The sequence below is a fragment of the Triturus cristatus genome, chromosome 1_1 (assembly GCF_964204655.1).
Source record: "Triturus cristatus chromosome 1_1, aTriCri1.1, whole genome shotgun sequence".
Classification (NCBI taxonomy): domain Eukaryota; kingdom Metazoa; phylum Chordata; class Amphibia; order Caudata; family Salamandridae; genus Triturus; species Triturus cristatus.
In genome coordinates, this window is record NC_140579.1 from 288,949,497 (window position 1) to 288,967,466 (window position 17,970).

Consider the following 17,970-nt stretch of genomic DNA (forward strand, 5'->3'; position numbering starts at 1 on the left):
TGCCAAGCCATGCCTTCCCTGGACCGGAAACAAGCTTCCTAGGACCGGTTTCTGGCATTTCAGCCGTCTTCAGCCAGGCTTGCTTGAATCCAGTGGCAAAGTGAGCAAGGGACTCACGTCTGAGCATACCCTGCCAACTTATAGCGAACAAAGCGGTACAAAAGGGGGTGGTGATAGACGGAGCATCAGAACTAATCAAATACTCAGACCCAGTCAACAGATCTGGGTTTGATCCATCACCGTTCTTTAGCCCACTCTGCCACCCCAGTTCAGACATGGCCATATGCAAATCAGTCGGATTTGCTGTGCCTCATGGGAACAGTCCAGCCCGAACTGCCAAGCCATGCCTTCCCTGGACCGGAAACAAGCTTCCTAGGACCAGTTTCTGGCATTTCAGCCGTCTTCAGCCAGGCTTGCTTGAATCCAGTGGCAATGTGAGCAAGGGACTCACGTCTGAGCATACCCTGCCAACTTATGGCGAACAAAGCGGTACAAAAGGGGGTGGTGATAGACGGAGCATCAGAACTAATCAAACACTCACACCCAGTCAACAGATCTGGGTTTGATCCATCACCGTTCTTTAGCCCACTCTGCCACCCCAGTTCAGACACGGCCATATGCAAATCAGTCTGACCCTGTGCCTCATGGTAACAGTCCAGCCCGAACTGCCAAGCCATGCCTTCCCTGGACCGGAAAGAAGCTTCCTAGGACCGGTTTCTTACATTTCAGCAGTCTTCAGCCAGGTTTGCTTGAATCCAGTGGCAAAGTGAGCAGGGGACTCACGTCTGAGCATACCCTGCCAACTTATGGCGAACAAAGCGGTACAAAAGGGGGGGGTGATAGACAGAGCATCAGAACTAATCAAACACTCACACCCAGTCAACAGATCTGGGTTTGATCCATCACCGTTCTTTAGCCCACTCTGCCACCCCAGTTCAGACATGGCCATATGCAAATCAGTCTGACCCTGTGCCTCATGGGAACAGTCCAGCCCGAACTGCCAAGCCATGCCTTCCCTGGACCAGAAACAAGCTTCCTAGGACCGGTTTCTGGCATTTCAGCCGTCTTCAGCCAGGCTTGCTTGAATCCAGTGGCAAAGTGAGCAAGGGACTCACGTCTGAGCATACCCTGCCAACTTATGGCGAACAAAACGGTACAAAAGGGGGTGGTGATAGACGGAGCATCAGAACTAATCAAACACTCACACCCAGTCAACAGATCTGGGTTTGATACATCACCGTTCTTTAGCCCACTCTGCCACCCCAGTTCAGACATGGCCATATGCAAATCAGTCTGACCCTGTGCCTCATGGGAACAGTCCAGCCCGAACTGCCAAGCCATGCCTTCCCTGGACCGGAAACAAGCTTCCTAGGACCGGTTTCTGGCATTTCAGCCGTCTTCAGCCAGGCTTGCTTGAATCCAGTGGCAAAGTGAGCAAGGGACTCACGTCTGAGCATACCCTGCCAACTTATGGCGAACAAAGAGGTACAAAAGGGGGTGGTGATAAACGGAGCATCAGAACTAATCAAACACTCACACCCAGTCAACAGATCTGGGTTTGATCCATCACCGTTGTTTAGCCCACTCTGCCACCCCAGTTCAGACATGGCCATATGCAAAGCAGTCTGACCCTGTGCCTCATGGGCACAGTCCAGCCCGAACTGCCAAGCCATGCCTTCCCTGGACCGGAAACAAGCTTCCTAGGACTGGTTTCTGGCATTTCAGCCGTCTTCAGCCAGGCTTGCTTGAATCCAGTGGCAAAGTGAGCAAGGGACTCACGTCTGAGCATACCCTGCCAACTTATGGCGAACAAAGCGGTACAAAAGGGGGTGGTGATAGACGGAGCATCAGAACTAATCAAACACTCACAACCAGTCAACAGATCTGGGTTTGATCCATCACCGTTCTTTAGCCCACTCTGCCACCCCAGTTCAGACATGGCCATATGCAAATCAGTCTGACCCTGTGCCTCATGGGAACAGTCCAGCCCGAACTGCCAAGCCATGCCTTCCCTGGACCGGAAACAAGCTTCCTAGGACTGGTTTCTGGCATTTCAGCCGTCTTCAGCCAGGCTTGCTTGAATCCAGTGGCAAAGTGAGCAAGGGACTCACGTCTGAGCATACCCTGCCAACTTATGGCGAACAAAGCGGTACAAAAGGGGGTGGTGATAGACGGAGCATCAGAACTAATCAAACACTCACACCCAGTCAACAGATCTGGGTTTGATCCATCACCGTTCTTTAGCCCACTCTGCCACCCCAGTTCAGACATGGCCATATGCAAATCAGTCTGACCCCATGCCTCATGGTAACAGTCCAGCCCGAACTGCCCTGCCATGCCTTCCCTGGACCGGAAAAAGCTTCCTAGGACCGGTTTCTGGCATTTCAGCCATCTTCAGCCAGGCTTCCTGGAATCCAGTGACAAAGTGAGGAAGGGACTCACGTCTGAGCATACCCTGCCAACTTATGGCGAACAAAGCGGTACAAAAGGGGGTGGTGATAGACGGAGCATCAGAACTAATCAAACACTCACACTCAGTCAACAGATCTGGGTTTGATCCATCACCGTTCTTTAGCCCACTCTGCAACCCCAGTTCAGACATGGCCATATGCAAATGAGTCTGACCCTGTGCCTCATGGGAACAGTCCAGCCCGAACTGCCAAGCCATGCCTTCCCATGACCGGAAACAAGCTTCCTAGGACCGGTTTCTGGCATTTCAGCCGTCTTCAGCCAGGCTTGCTTGAATCCAGTGGCAAAGTGAGCAAGGGACTCACGTCTGAGCATACCCTGCAAACTTATGGCGAACAAAGCGGTACAAAAGGGGGTGGTGATAGACGGAGCATCAGAACTAATCAAACACTCACACCCAGTCAACAGATCTGCGTTTGATCCATCACCGTTCTTTAGCCCACTCCCACACCCCAATTCAGACATGGCCATATGCAAATCAGTCTAACCCTGTGCCTCATGGGAACAGTCCAGCCCGAACTGCCAAGCCATGCCTTCCCTGGACCGGAAACAAGCTTCCTAGGACCGGTTTCTGGCATTTCAGCCGTCTTCAGCCAGGCTTGCTTGAATCCAGTAGCAAAGTGAGCAAGGGACTCACGTCTGAGCATACCCTGCCAACTTATGGCGAACAAAGAGGTACAAAAGGGGGTGGTGATAGATGGAGCATCACAACTAATCAGACACTCACACCCAGTCAACAGATCTGGGTTTGATCCATCACCGTTCTTTAGCCCACTCTGCCACCCCAGTTCAGACATGGCCATATGCAAATCAGTCTGACCCTGTGCCTCATGGGAACAGTCCAGCCCGAACTGCCAAGCCATGCCTTCCCTGGACCGGAAACAAGCTTCCTAGGACCGGTTTCTGGCATTTCAGCCATCTTCAGCCAGGCTTGCTTGAAGCCAGTGGCAAAGTGAGCAAGGGACTAACGTCTGAGCATACCCTGCCAACTTATGGCGAACAAAGCGGTACAAAAGGGGGTGGTGATAGACGGAGCATCAGAACTAATCAAACACTCACACCCAGTCAACAGATCTGGGTTTGATCCATCACCGTTCTTTAGCCCACTCTGCCACCCCAGTTCAGACATGGCCATATGCAAATCAGTCTGACCCTGTGCCTCATGGGAACAGTCCAGCCCGAACTGCCAAGCCATGCCTTCCCTGGACCGGAAACAAGCTTCCTAGGACCGGTTTCTGGCATTTCAGCCGTCTTCAGCCAGGCTTGCTTGAATCCAGTGGCAAAGTGAGCAAGGGACTCACGTCTGAGCATACCCTGCCAACTTATGGCGAACAAAGCGGTACAAAAGGGGGTGGTGATAGACGGAGCATCAGAACTAATCAAACACTCACACCCAGTCAACAGATCTGGGTTTGATCCATCACCGTTCTTTAGCCCACTCTGCCACCCCAGTTCAGACATGGCCATATGCAAATCAGTCTGACCCTGTGCCTCATGGTAACAGTCCAGCCCGAACTGCCAAGCCATGCCTTCCCTGGACCGGAAACAAGCTTCCTAGGACCGGTTTCTGGCATTTCAGCCGTCTTCAGCCAGGCTTGCTTGAATCCAGTGGCAAAGTGAGCAAGGGACTCACGTCTGAGCATACCCTGCCAACTTATGGCGAACAAAGCGGTACAAAAGGGGGTGGTGATAGACGGAGCATCAGAACTAATCAAATACTCACACCCAGTCAACAGATCTGGGTTTGATCCATCACCGTTCTTTAGCCCACTCTGCCACCCCAGTTCAGACATGGCCATATGCAAATCAGTCTGACCCTGTGCCTCATGGGAACAGTCCAGCCCGAACTGCCAAGCCATGCCTTCCCTGGACCGGAAACAAGCTTCCTAGGACCGGTTTCTGGCATCTCAGCCGTCTTCAGCCAGGCTTGCTTGAATCCAGTGGCAATGTGAGCAAGGGACTCACGTCTGAGCATACCCTGCCAACTTATGGCGAACAAAGCGATACAAAAGGGGGTGGTGATAGACGGAGCATCAGAACTAATCAAACACTCACACCCAGTCAACAGATCTGGGTTTGATCCATCACCGTTCTTTAGCCCACTCTGCCACCCCAGTTCAGACATGGCCATATGCAAATCAGTCTGACCCTGTGCCTCATGGTAACAGTCCAGCCCGAACTGCCAAGCCATGCCTTCCCTGGACCGGAAACAAGCTTCCTAGGAACGGTTTCTGGCATTTCAGCACTCTTCAGCCAGGCTTGCTTGAATCCAGTGGCAAAGTGAGCAGGGGACTCACGTCTGAGCATACCCTGCCAACTTATGGCGAACAAAGCGGTACAAAAGGGGGTGGTGATAGACGGAGCATCAGAACTAATCAAACACTTACACCCTGTCAACAGATCTGGGTTTGATCCATCACCGTTCTTTAGCCCACTCTGCCACCCCAGTTCAGACATGGCCATATGCAAATCAGTCTGACCCTGTGCCTCATGGGAACAGTCCAGCCCGAACTGCCAAGCCATGCCTTCCCTGGACCGGAAACAAGCATCCTAGGACCGGTTTCTGGCATTTCAGCCGTCTTCAGCCAGGCTTGCTTGAATCCAGTGGCAAAGTGAGCAAGGGACTCACGTCTGAGCATACCCTGCCAACTTATGGCGAACAAAGAGGTACAAAAGGGGATGGTGATAGACGGAGCATCAGAATTAATCAAACACTCACACCCAGTCAACAGATCTGGGTTTGATCCATCACCGTTCTTTAGCCCACTCTGCCCCCCCAGTTCAGACATGGCCAAATGCAAATCAGTCTGACCCTGTGCCTCATGGGAACTGTCCAGCCCGAACTGCCAAGCCATGCCTTCCCATGACCGGAAACAAGCTTCCTAGGACCGGTTTCTGGCATTTCTGCCGTCTTCAGCCAGGCTTGCTTGAATCCAGTGGCAAAGTGAGCAAGGGACTCACGTCTGAGCATACCCTGCCAACTTATGGCGAACAAAGCGGTACAAAAGGGGGTGGTGATAGACGGAGCATCAGAACTAATCAAACACTCACACCCAGTCAACAGATCTGGGTTTGATCCATCACCGTTCTTTAGCCCACTCTGCCACCCCAGTTCAGACATGGTCATATGCAAATCAGTCTGACCCTGTGCCTCATGGTAACAGTCCAGCCCGAACTGCCAAGCCATGCCTTCCCTGGACCGGAAACAAGCTTCCTAGGACCGGTTTCTGGCATTTCAGCCATCTTCAGCCAGGCTTGCTTGAATCCAGTGGCAAAGTGAGCAAGGGACTCACGTCTGAGCATACCCTGCCAACTTATGGCGAACAAAGCGATACAAAAGGGGGTGGTGATAGACGGAGCATCAGAACTAATCAAACACTCACACCCAGTCAACAGATCTGGGTTTGATCCATCACCGTTCTTTAGCCCACTCTGCCACCCCAGTTCAGACATGGCCATATGCAAATCAGTCTGACCCTGTGCCTCATGGTAACAGTCTAGCCCGAACTGCCAAGCCATGCCTTCCCTGGACCGGAAACAAGCTTCCTAGGAACGGTTTCTGGCATTTCAGCAGTCTTCAGCCAGGCTTGCTTGAATCCAGTGGCAAAGTGAGCAGGGGACTCACGTCTGAGCATACCCTGCCAACTTATGGCGAACAAAGCGGTACAAAAGGGGGTGGTGATAGACGGAGCATCAGAACTAATCAAACACTTACACCCTGTCAACAGATCTGGGTTTGATCCATCACCGTTCTTTAGCCCACTCTGCCACCCCAGTTCAGACATGGCCATATGCAAATCAGTCTGACCCTGTGCCTCATGGGAACAGTCCAGCCCGAACTGCCAAGCCATGCCTTCCCTGGACCGGAAACAAGCATCCTAGGACCGGTTTCTGGCATTTCAGCCGTCTTCAGCCAGGCTTGCTTGAATCCAGTGGCAAAGTGAGCAAGGGACTCACGTCTGAGCATACCCTGCCAACTTATGGCGAACAAAGAGGTACAAAAGGGGGTGGTGATAAACGGAGCATCAGAACTAATCAAACACTCACACCCAGTCAACAGATCTGGGTTTGATCCATCACCGTTGTTTAGCCCACTCTGCCACCCCAGTTCAGACATGGCCATATGCAAAGCAGTCTGACCCTGTGCCTCATGGGCACAGTCCAGCCCGAACTGCCAAGCCATGCCTTCCCTGTACCGGAAACAAGCTTCCTAGGACTGGTTTCTGGCATTTCAGCCATCTTCAGCCAGGCTTGCTTGAATCCAGTGGCAAAGTGAGCAAGGGACTCACGTCTGAGCATACCCTGCCAACTTATGGCGAACAAAGCGGTACAAAAGGGGGTGGTGATAGACGGAGCATCAGAACTAATCAAACACTCACAACCAGTCAACAGATCTGGGTTTGATCCATCACCGTTATTTAGCCCACTCTGCCACCCCAGTTCAGACATGGCCATATGCAAATCAGTCTGACCCTGTGCCTCATGGTAACAGTCCAGCCCGAACTGCCAAGCCATGCCTTCCCTGGACCGGAAACAAGCTTCCTAGGAGCGGTTTCTGGCATTTCAGCCGTCTTCAGCCAGGCTTGCTTGAATCCCGTGGCAAAGTGAGCAAGGGACTCACGTCTGAGCATACCCTGCCAACTTATGGCGAACAAAGCGGTACAAAAGCGGGTGGTGATAGACGGAGCATCAGAACTAATCAAACACTCACACCCAGTCAACAGATCTGGGTTTGATCCATCACCGTTCTTTAGCCCACTCTGCCACCCCAGGTTAGACATGGCCATATGCAAATCAGTCTGACCCTGTGCCTCATGGGAACAGTCCAGCCCGAACTGCCAAGCCATGCCTTCCCTGGACCGGAAACAAGCTTCCTAGGACCTGTTTCTGGCATTTCAGCTGTCTTCAGCCAGGCTTGCTTGAATCCAGTGGCAAAGTGAGCAAGGGACTCACGTCTGAGCATACCCTGCCAACTTATGGCGAACAAAGCGGTACAAAAGGGGGTGGTGATAGACGGAGCATCAGAACTAATCAAACACTCACACCCAGTCAACAGATCTGGGTTTGATCCATCACCGTTCTTTAGCCCACTCTGCCACCCCAGTTCAGACATGGCCATATGCAAATCAGTCTGACCCTGTGCCTCATGGGAACAGTCCAGCCCGAACTGCCAAGCCATGCCTTCCCATGACTGGAAACAAGCTTCCTAGGACCGGTTTCTGGCATTTCAGCCGTCTTCAGCCAGGCTTGCTTGAATCCAGTGGCAAAGTGAGCAAGGGACTCACGTCTGAGCATACCCTGCAAACTTATGGCGAACAAAGCGGTACAAAAGGGGGTGGTGATAGACGGAGCATCAGAACTAATCAAACACTCACACCCAGTCAACAGATCTGCGTTTGATCCATCACCGTTCTTTAGCCCACTCTGCCACCCCAGTTCAGACATGGCCATATGCAAATCTGTCTCACCCTGTGCCTCATGGGAACAGTCCAGCCCGAACTGCCAAGCCATGCCTTCCCTGGACCGGAAACAAGCTTCCTAGGACCGGTTTCTGGCATTTCAGCCGTCTTCAGCCAGGCTTGCTTGAATCCAGTGGCAAAGTGAGCAAGGGACTCACGTCTGAGCATACCCTGCCAACTTATGGCGAACAAAGAGGTACAAAAGGGGGTGGTGATAGACGGAGCATCACAACTAATCAGACACTCACACCCAGTCAACAGATCTGGGTTTGATCCATCACCGTTCTTTAGCCCACTCTGCCACCCCAGTTCAGACATGGCCATATGCAAATCAATCTGACCCTGTGCCTCATGGGAACAGTCCAGCCCGAACTGCCAAACCATGCCTTCCCTGGACCGGAAACAAGCTTCCTAGGACCGGTTTCTGGCATTTCAGCCCTTTTCAGCCAGGCTTGCTTGAATCCAGTGGCAAAGTGAGCAAGGGACTCACGTCTGAGCATACCCTGCCAACTTATGGCGAACAAAGCGGTACAAAAGGGGGTGGTGATAGACGGAGCATCAGAACTAATCAAACACTCACACCCAGTCAACAGATCTGAGTTTGATCCATCACCGTTCTTTAGCCCACTCTGCCACCCCAGTTCAGACATGGCCAAATGCAAATCAGTCTGACCCTGTGCCTCATGGGAACTGTCCAGCCCGAACTGCCAAGCCATGCCTTCCCATGACCGGAAACAAGCTTCCTAGGACCGGTTTCTGGCATTTCTGCCGTCTTCAGCCAGGCTTGCTTGAATCCAGTGGCAAAGTGAGCAAGGGACTCACGTCTGAGCATACCCTGCCAACTTATGGCGAACAAAGCGGTACAAAAGGGGGTGGTGATAGACGGAGCATCAGAACTAATCAAACACTCACAACCAGTCAACAGATCTGGGTTTGATCCATCACCGTTCTTTAGCCCACTCTGCCACCCCAGTTCAGACATGGCCATATGCAAATCAGTCTGACCCTGTGCCTCATGGGAACAGTCCAGCCCGAACTGCCAAGCCATGCCTTCCCTGGACCGGAAACAAGCTTCCTAGGACCGGTTTCTGGCATTTCAGCCGTCTTCAGCCAGGCTTGCTTGAATCCAGTGGCAAAGTGAGCAAGGGACTCACGTCTGAGCATACCCTGCCAACTTATGGCGAACAAAGCGGTACAAAAGGGGGTGGTGATAGACGGAGCATCAGAACTAATCAAACACTCACACCCAGTCAACAGATCTGGGTTTGATCCATCACCGTTCTTTAGCCCACTCTGCCACCCCAGTTCAGACATGGCCATATGCAAATCAGTCTGACACTATGCCTCATGGTAACAGTCCAGCCCGAACTGCCCTGCCATGCCTTCCCTGGACCGGAAACAAGCTTCCTAGGACCGGTTTCTGGCATTTCAGCCATCTTCAGCCAGGCTTCCTGGAATCCAGTGACAAAGTGAGGAAGGGACTCACGTCTGAGCATACCCTGCCAACTTATGGCGAACAAAGCGGTACAAAAGGGGGTGGTGATAGACGGAGCATCAGAACTAATCAAACACTCACACCCAGTCAACAGATCTGCGTTTGATCCATCACCGTTCTTTAGCCCACTCTGCCACCCCAATTCAGACATGGCCATATTCAAATCAGTCTGACCCTGTGCCTCATGGGAACAGTCCAGCCCGAACTGCCAAGCCATGCCTTCCCTGGACCGGAAACAAGCTTCCTAGGACCGGTTTCTGGCATTTCAGCCGTCTTCAGCCAGGCTTGCTTGAATCCAGTAGCAAAGTGAGCAAGGGACTCACGTCTGAGCATACCCTGCCAACTTATGGCGAACAAAGAGGTACAAAAGGGGGTGGTGATAGACGGAGCATCACAACTAATCAGACACTCACACCCAGTCAACAGATCTGGGTTTGATCCATCACCGTTCTTTAGCCCACTCTGCCACCCCAGTTCAGACATGGCCATATGCAAATCAGTCTGACACTGTGCCTCATGGGAACAGTCCAGCCCGAACTGCCAAGCCATGCCTTCCCTGGACCGGAAACAAGCTTCCTAGGACCGGTTTCTGGCATTTCAGCCATCTTCAGCCAGGCTTGCTTGAAGCCAGTGGCAAAGTGAGCAAGGGACTAACGTCTGAGCATACCCTGCCAACTTATGGCGAACAAAGCGGTACAAAAGGGGGTGGTGATAGACGGAGCATCAGAACTAATCAAACACTCACACCCAGTCAACAGATCTGGGTTTGATCCATCACCGTTCTTTAGCCCACTCTGCCACCCCAGTTCAGACATGGCCATATGCAAATCAGTCTGACCCTGTGCCTCATGGGAACAGTCCAGCCCGAACTGCCAAGCCATGCCTTCCCTGGACCGGAAACAAGCATCCTAGGACCGGTTTCTGGCATTTCAGCCGTCTTCAGCCAGGCTTGCTTGAATCCAGTGGCAAAGTGAGCAAGGGACTCACGTCTGAGCATACCCTGCCAACGTATGGCGAACAAAGAGGTACAAAAGGGGGTGGTGATAAACGGAGCATCAGAACTAATCAAACACTCACACCCAGTCAACAGATCTGGGTTTGATCCATCACCGTTGTTTAGCCCACTCTGCCACCCCAGTTCAGACATGGCCATATGCAAATCAGTCTGACCCTGTGCCTTATGGGAACAGTCCAGCCCGAACTGCCAAGCCATGCCTTCCCATGACCGGAAACAAGCTTCCTAGGACCGGTTTCTGGCATTTCAGCCGTCTTCAGCCAGGCTTGCTTGAATCCAGTGGCAAAGTGAGCAAGGGACTCACGTCTGAGCATACCCTGCCAACTTATGGCGAACAAAGCGGTACAAAAAGGGGTGGTGATAGACGGAGCATCAGAACTAATCAAACACTCACACCCAGTCAACAGATCTGGGTTTGATCCATCACCGTTCTTTAGCCCACTCTGCCACCCCAGTTCAGACATGGCCATATGCAAATCAGTCTGACCCTGTGCCTCATGGGAACAGTCCAGCCCGAACTGCCAAGCCATGCCTTCCCTGGACCGGAAACAAGCTTCCTAGGATCGGTTTCTGGCATTTCAGCCGTCTTCAGCCAGGCTTGTTTGAATCCAGTGGCAAAGTGTGCAAGAGACTCACGTCTGAGCATACCCTGCCAACTTATGGCGAACAAAGCGGTACAAAAGGGGGTGGTGATAGACGGAGCATCAGAACTAATCAAACACTCACACCCAGTCAACAGATCTGGGTTTGATCCATCACCGTTCTTTAGCCCACTATGCCACCCCAGTTCAGACATGGCCATATGCAAATCAGTCTGACCCTGGGCCTCATGGTAACAGTCCAGCCCGAACTGCCAAGCCATGCCTTCCCTGGACCGGAAACAAGCTTCCTAGGACCGGTTTCTGGCATTTCAGCCATCTTCAGCCAGGCTTGCTTGAATCCAGTGGCAAAGTGAGCAAGGGACTCACGTCTGAGCATACCCTGCCAACTTATGGCGAACAAAGCGGTACAAAAGGGGGTGGTGATAGACGGAGCATCAGAACTAATCAAACACTCACACCCAGTCAACAGATCTGGGTTTGATCCATCACCGTTCTTTAGCCCACTCTGCCACCCCAGTTCAGACATGGCCATATGCAAATCAGTCTGACCCTGTGCCTTATGGGAACAGTCCAGCCCGAACTGCCAAGCCATGCCTTCCCATGACCGGAAACAAGCTTCCTAGGACCGGTTTCTGGCATTTCAGCCGTCTTCAGCCAGGCTTGCTTGAATCCAGTGGCAAAGTGAGCAAGGGACTCACGTCTGAGCATACCCTGCAAACTTATGGCGAACAAAGCGGTACAAAAGGGGGTGGTGATAGACGGAGCATCAGAACTAATCAAACACTCACACCCAGTCAACAGATCTGCGTTTGATCCATCACCGTTCTTTAGCCCACTCTGCCACCCCAGTTCAGACATGGCCATATGCAAATCAGTCTCACCCTGTGCCTCATGGGAACAGTCCAGCCCGAACTGCCAAGCCATGCCTCCCCTGGACCGGAAACAAGCTTCCTAGGACCGGTTTCTGGCATTTCAGCCTTCTTCAGCCAGGCTTGCTTGAATCCAGTGGCAAAGTGAGCAAGGGACTCACGTCTGAGCATACCCTGCCAACTTATGGCGAACAAAGAGGTACAAAAGGGGGTGGTGATAGACGGAGCATCACAACTAATCAGACACTCACACCCAGTCAACAGATCTGGGTTTGATCCATCACCGTTCTTTAGCCCACTCTACCACCCCAGTTCAGACATGGCCATATGCAAATCAGTCTGACCCTGTGCCTCATGGGAACAGTCCAGCCCGAACTGCCAAACCATGCCTTCCCTGGACCGGAAACAAGCTTCCTAGGACCGGTTTCTGGCATTTCAGCCCTTTTCAGCCAGGCTTGCTTGAAGCCAGTGGCAAAGTGAGCAAGGGACTCACGTCTGAGCATACCCTGCCAACTTATGGCGAACAAAGCGGTACAAAAGGGGGTGGTGATAGACGGAGCATCAGAACTAATCAAACACTCACACCCAGTCAACAGATCTGGGTTTGATCCATCACCGTTCTTTAGCCCACTCTGCCACCCCAGTTCAGACATGGCCATATGCAAATCAGTCTGACCCTGTGCCTCATGGGAACAGTCCAGCCCGAACTGCCAAGCCATGCCTTCCCTGGACCGGAAACAAGCTTCCTAGGACCGGTTTCTGGCATTTCAGCCATCTTCAGCCAGGCTTGCTTGAAGCCAGTGGCAAAGTGAGCAAGGGACTCACATCTGAGCATACCCTGCCAACTTATGGCGAACAAAGCGGTACAAAAGGGGGTGGTGATAGACGGAGCATCAGAACTAATCAAACACTCACACCCAGTCAACAGATCTGGGTTTGATCCATCACCGTTCTTTAGCCCACTCTGCCACCCCAGTTCAGACATGGCCATATGCAAATCAGTCTCACCCTGTGCCTCATGGGAACAGTCCAGCCCGAACTGCCAAGCCATGCCTTCCCTGGACCGGAAACAAGCTTCCTAGGACCGGAATCTGGCATTTCAGCCGTCTTCAGCCAGGCTTTCTTGAATCCAGTGGCAAAGTGAGCAAGGGACTCACGTCTGAGCATACCCTGCCAACTTATGGCGAACAAAGAGGTACAAAAGGGGGTGGTGATAGACGGAGCATCACAACTAATCAGACACTCACACCCAGTCAAAAGATCTGGGTTTGATCCATCACCGTTCTTTAGCCCACTCTGCCACCCCAGTTCAGACATGGCCATATGCAAATCAGTCTGACCCTGTGCCTCATGGGAACAGTCCAGCCCAAACTGCCAAACCATGCCTTCCCTGGACCGGAAACAAGCTTCCTAGGACCGGTTTCTGGCATTTCAACTCTTTTCAGCCAGGCTTGCTTGAAGCCAGTGGCAAAGTGAGCAAGGGACTCACGTCTGAGCTTACCCTGCCAACTTATGGCGAACAAAGCGGTACAAAAGGGGGTGGTGATAGACGGAGCATCAGAACTAATCAAACACTCACACCCAGTCAACAGATCTGGGTTTGATCCATCACCGTTCTTTAGCCCACTCTGCCACCCCAGTTCAGACATGGCCATATGCAAATCAGTCTGACCCTGTGCCTCATGGGAACAGTCCAGCCCAAACTGCCAAGCCATCCCTTGCCTGGACCGAAAACAAGCTTCCTAGGACCAGTTTCTGGCATTTCAGCCATCTTCAGCCAGGCTTGCTTGAAGCCAGTGGCAAAGTGAGCAAGGGACTCACGTCTGAGCATACCCTGCCAACTTATGGCGAACAAAGCGGTACAAAAAGGGGTGGTGATAGACGGAGCATCAGAACTAATCAAACACTCACACCCAGTCAACAGATCTGGGTTTGATCCATCACCGTTCTTTAGCCCACTCTGCCACCCCAGTTCAGACATGGCCATATGCAAATCAGTCTGACCCTGTGCCTCATGGGAACAGTCCAGCCCGAACTGCCAAGCCATGCCTTCCCTGGACCGGAAACAAGCTTCCTAGGACCGGTTTCTGGCATTTCAGCCGTCTTCAGCCAGGCTTGTTTGAATCCAGTGGCAAAGTGTGCAAGAGACTCACGTCTGAGCATACCCTGCCAACTTATGGCGAACAAAGCGGTACAAAAGGGGGTGGTGATAGACGGAGCATCAGAACTAATCAAACACTCACACCCAGTCAACAGATCTGGGTTTGATCCATCACCGTTCTTTAGCCCACTATGCCACCCCAGTTCAGACATGGCCATATGCAAATCAGTCTGACCCTGGGCCTCATGGTAACAGTCCAGCCCGAACTGCCAAGCCATGCCTTCCCTGGACCGGAAACAAGCTTCCTAGGACCGGTTTCTGGCATTTCAGCCGTCTTCAGCCAGGCTTGCTTGAATCCAGTGGCAAAGTGAGCAAGGGACTCACGTCTGAGCATACCCTGCCAACTTATGGCGAACAAAGCAGTACAAAAGGGGGTGGTGATAGGCGGAGCATCAGAACTAATCAAATACTCACACCCAGTCAACAGATCTGGGTTTGATCCATCACCACTCTTTAGCCCACTCTGCCACCCCAGTTCCGACATGGCCATATGCAAATCAGTCTGACCCTGTGCCTCATGGGAACAGTCCAGCCCGAACTGCCAAGCCATGCCTTCCCTGGACCGGAAACAAGCTTCCTAGGACCGGTTTCTGGCATTTCAGCCGTCTTCAGCCTGGCTTGCTTGAATCCAGTGGCAAAGTGAGCAAGGGACTCACGTCTGAGCATACCCTGCCAACTTATGGCGAACAAAGCGGTACAAAAGGGGGTGGTGATAGACGGAGCATCAGAACTAATCAAACACTCACACCCAGTCAACAGATCTGGGTTTGATCCATCACCGTTCTTTAGCCCACTCTGCCACCCTAGTTCAGACACGGCCATATGCAAATCAGTCTGACCCTGTGCCTCATGGGAACAGTCCAGCCCGAACAGCCAAGCCATGCCTTCCCTGGACCGGAAACAAGCTTTCTAGGACCGGTTTCTGGCATTTCAGCCGTCTTCAGCCAGGCTTGCTTGAATCCAGTGGCAATGTGAGCATGGGACTCACGTCTGAGCATACCCTGCCAACTTATGGCGAACAAAGCGGTACAAAAGGGGGTGGTGATAGACGGAGCATCAGAACTAATCAAACACTCACACCCTGTGAACAGATCTGGGTTTGATCCATCACCGTTCTTTAGCCCACTCTGGCACCCCAGTTCAGACATGGCCATATGCAAATCAGTCTGACCCTGTGCCTCATGGGAACAGTCCAGCCCGAAATGCCAAGCCATGCCTTCCCTGGACCGGAAACAAGCTTCCTAGGACTGGTTTCTGGCATTTCAGCCGTCTTCAGCCAGGCTTGCTTGAATCCAGTGGCAAAGTGAGCAAGGGACTCACGTCTGAGCATACCCTGCCAACTTATGGCGAACAAAGCGGTACAAAAGGGGGTGGTGATAGACGGAGCATCAGAACTAATCAAACACTCACAACCAGTTACCAGATCTGGGTTTGATCCATCACCATTCTTTAGCCCACTCTGCCACCCCAGTTCAGACATGGCCATATGCAAATCAGTCTGACCCTGTGCCTCATGGGAACAGTCCAGCCCGAACTGCCAAGCCATGCCTTCCCTGGACCGGAAACAAGCTTTCTAGGACCGGTTTCTGGCATTTCAGCCGTCTTCAGCCAGGCTTGCTTGAATCAAGTGGCAAAGTGAGCAAGGGACTCAGGTCTGAGCATACCCTGCCAACTTATGGCGAACAAAGCGGTACAAAAGGGGGTGGTGATAGACGGAGCATCAGAACTAATCAAATACTCACACCCAGTCAACAGATCTGGGTTTGATCCATCACCACTCTTTAGCCCACTCTGCCACCCCAGTTCAGACATGGCCATATGCAAATCAGTCTGACCCTGTGCCTCATGGGAACAGTCCAGCCCGAACTGCCAAGCCATGCCTTCCCTGGACCGGAAACAAGCTTCCTAGGACCGGTTTCTGGCATTTCAGCCGTCTTCAGCCTGGCTTGCTTGAATCCAGTGGCAAAGTGAGCAAGGGACTCACGTCTGAGCATACCCTGCAAACTTATGGCGAACAAAACGGTACAAAAGGGGGTGGTGATAGACGGAGCATCAGAACTAATCAAACACTCACACCCAGTCAACAGATCTGCGTTTGATCCATCACCGTTCTTTAGCCCACTCTGCCACCCCAGTTCAGACATGGCCATATGCAAATCATTCTGACCCTGTGCCTCATGGGAACAGACCAGCCCGAACTGCCAAGCCATGCCTTCCCTGGACCGGAAACAAGCTTCCTAGGACCGGTTTCTGGCATTTCAGCCGTCTTCAGCCAGGCTTGCTTGAATCCAGTGGCAAAGTGAGCAAGGGACTCACGTCTGAGCATACCCTGCCAACTTATGGCGAACAAAGAGGTACAAAAGGGGGTGGTGATAGACGGAGCATCACAACTAATCAGACACTCACACCCAGTCAACAGATCTGGGTTTGATCCATCACCGTTCTTTAGCCCACTCTGCCACCCTAGTTCAGACATGGCCATATGCAAATCAGTCTGACCCTGTGCCTCATGGGAACAGTCCAGCCCGAACTGCCAAACCATGCCTTCCCTGGACCGGCAACAAGCTTCCTAGGACCGGTTTCTGGCATTTCAGCCCTTTTCAGCCAGGCTTGCTTGAAGCCAGTGGCAAAGTGAGCAAGGGACTCACGTCTGAGCATACCCTGCCAACTTATGGCGAACAAAGCGGTACAAAAGGGGGTGGTGATAGACGGAGCATCAGAACTAATAAAACACTCACACCCTGTGAACAGATCTGGGTTTGATCCATCACCGTTCTTTAGCCCACTCTGGCACCCCAGTTCAGACATGGCCATATGCAAATCAGTCTGACCCTGTGCCTCATGGGAACAGTCCAGCCCGAAATGGCAAGCCATGCCTTCCCTGGACCGGAAACAAGCTTCCTAGGACCGGTTTCTGGCATTTCAGCCGTCTTCAGCCAGGCTTGCTTGAATCCAGTGGCAAAGTGAGCAAGGGACTCACGTCTGAGCATACCCTGCCAACTTATGGCGAACAAAGCAGTACAAAAGGGGGTGGTGATAGACGGAGCATCAGAACTAATCAAATACTCACACCCAGTCAACAGATCTGGGTTTGATCCATCACCACTCTTTAGCACACTCTGCCACCCAAGTTCCGACATGGCCATATGCAAATCAGTCTGACCCTGTGCCTCATGGGAACAGTCCAGCCCGAACTGCCAAGCCATGCCTTCCCTGGACCGGAAACAAGCTTCCTAGGACCGGTTTCTGGCATTTCAGCCGTCTTCAGCCTGGCTTGCTTGAATCCAGTGGCAAAGTGAGCAAGGTACTCACGTCTAAGCATACCCTGCCAACTTATGGCGAACAAAGCGGTACAAAAGGAGGTGGTGATAGACGGAGCATCAGAACTAATCAAACACTCACACCCAGTCAACAGATCTGGGTTTGATCCATCACCGTTCTTTAGCCCACTCCGCCACCCCAGTTCAGACACGGCCATATGCAAATCAGTCTGACCCTGTGCCTCATGGGAACAGTCCAGCCCGAACTGCCAAGCCATGCCTTCCCTGGACCGGAAATAAGCTTCCTAGGACCGGTTTCTGGCATTTCAGCCGTCTTCAGCCAGGCTTGCTTGAATCCAGTGGCAATGTGAGCAAGGGACTCACGTCTGAGCATACCCTGCCAACTTATGGCGAACAAAGCGGTACAAAAGGGGGTGGTGATAGACGGAGCATCAGAACTAATAAAACACTCACACCCTGTGAACAGATCTGGGTTTGATCCATCACCGTTCTTTAGCCCACTCTGGCACCCCAGTTCAGACATGGCCATATGCAAATCAGTCTGACCCTGTGCCTCATGGGAACAGTCCAGCCCGAAATGCCAAGCCATGCCTTCCCTGGACCGGAAACAAGCTTCCTA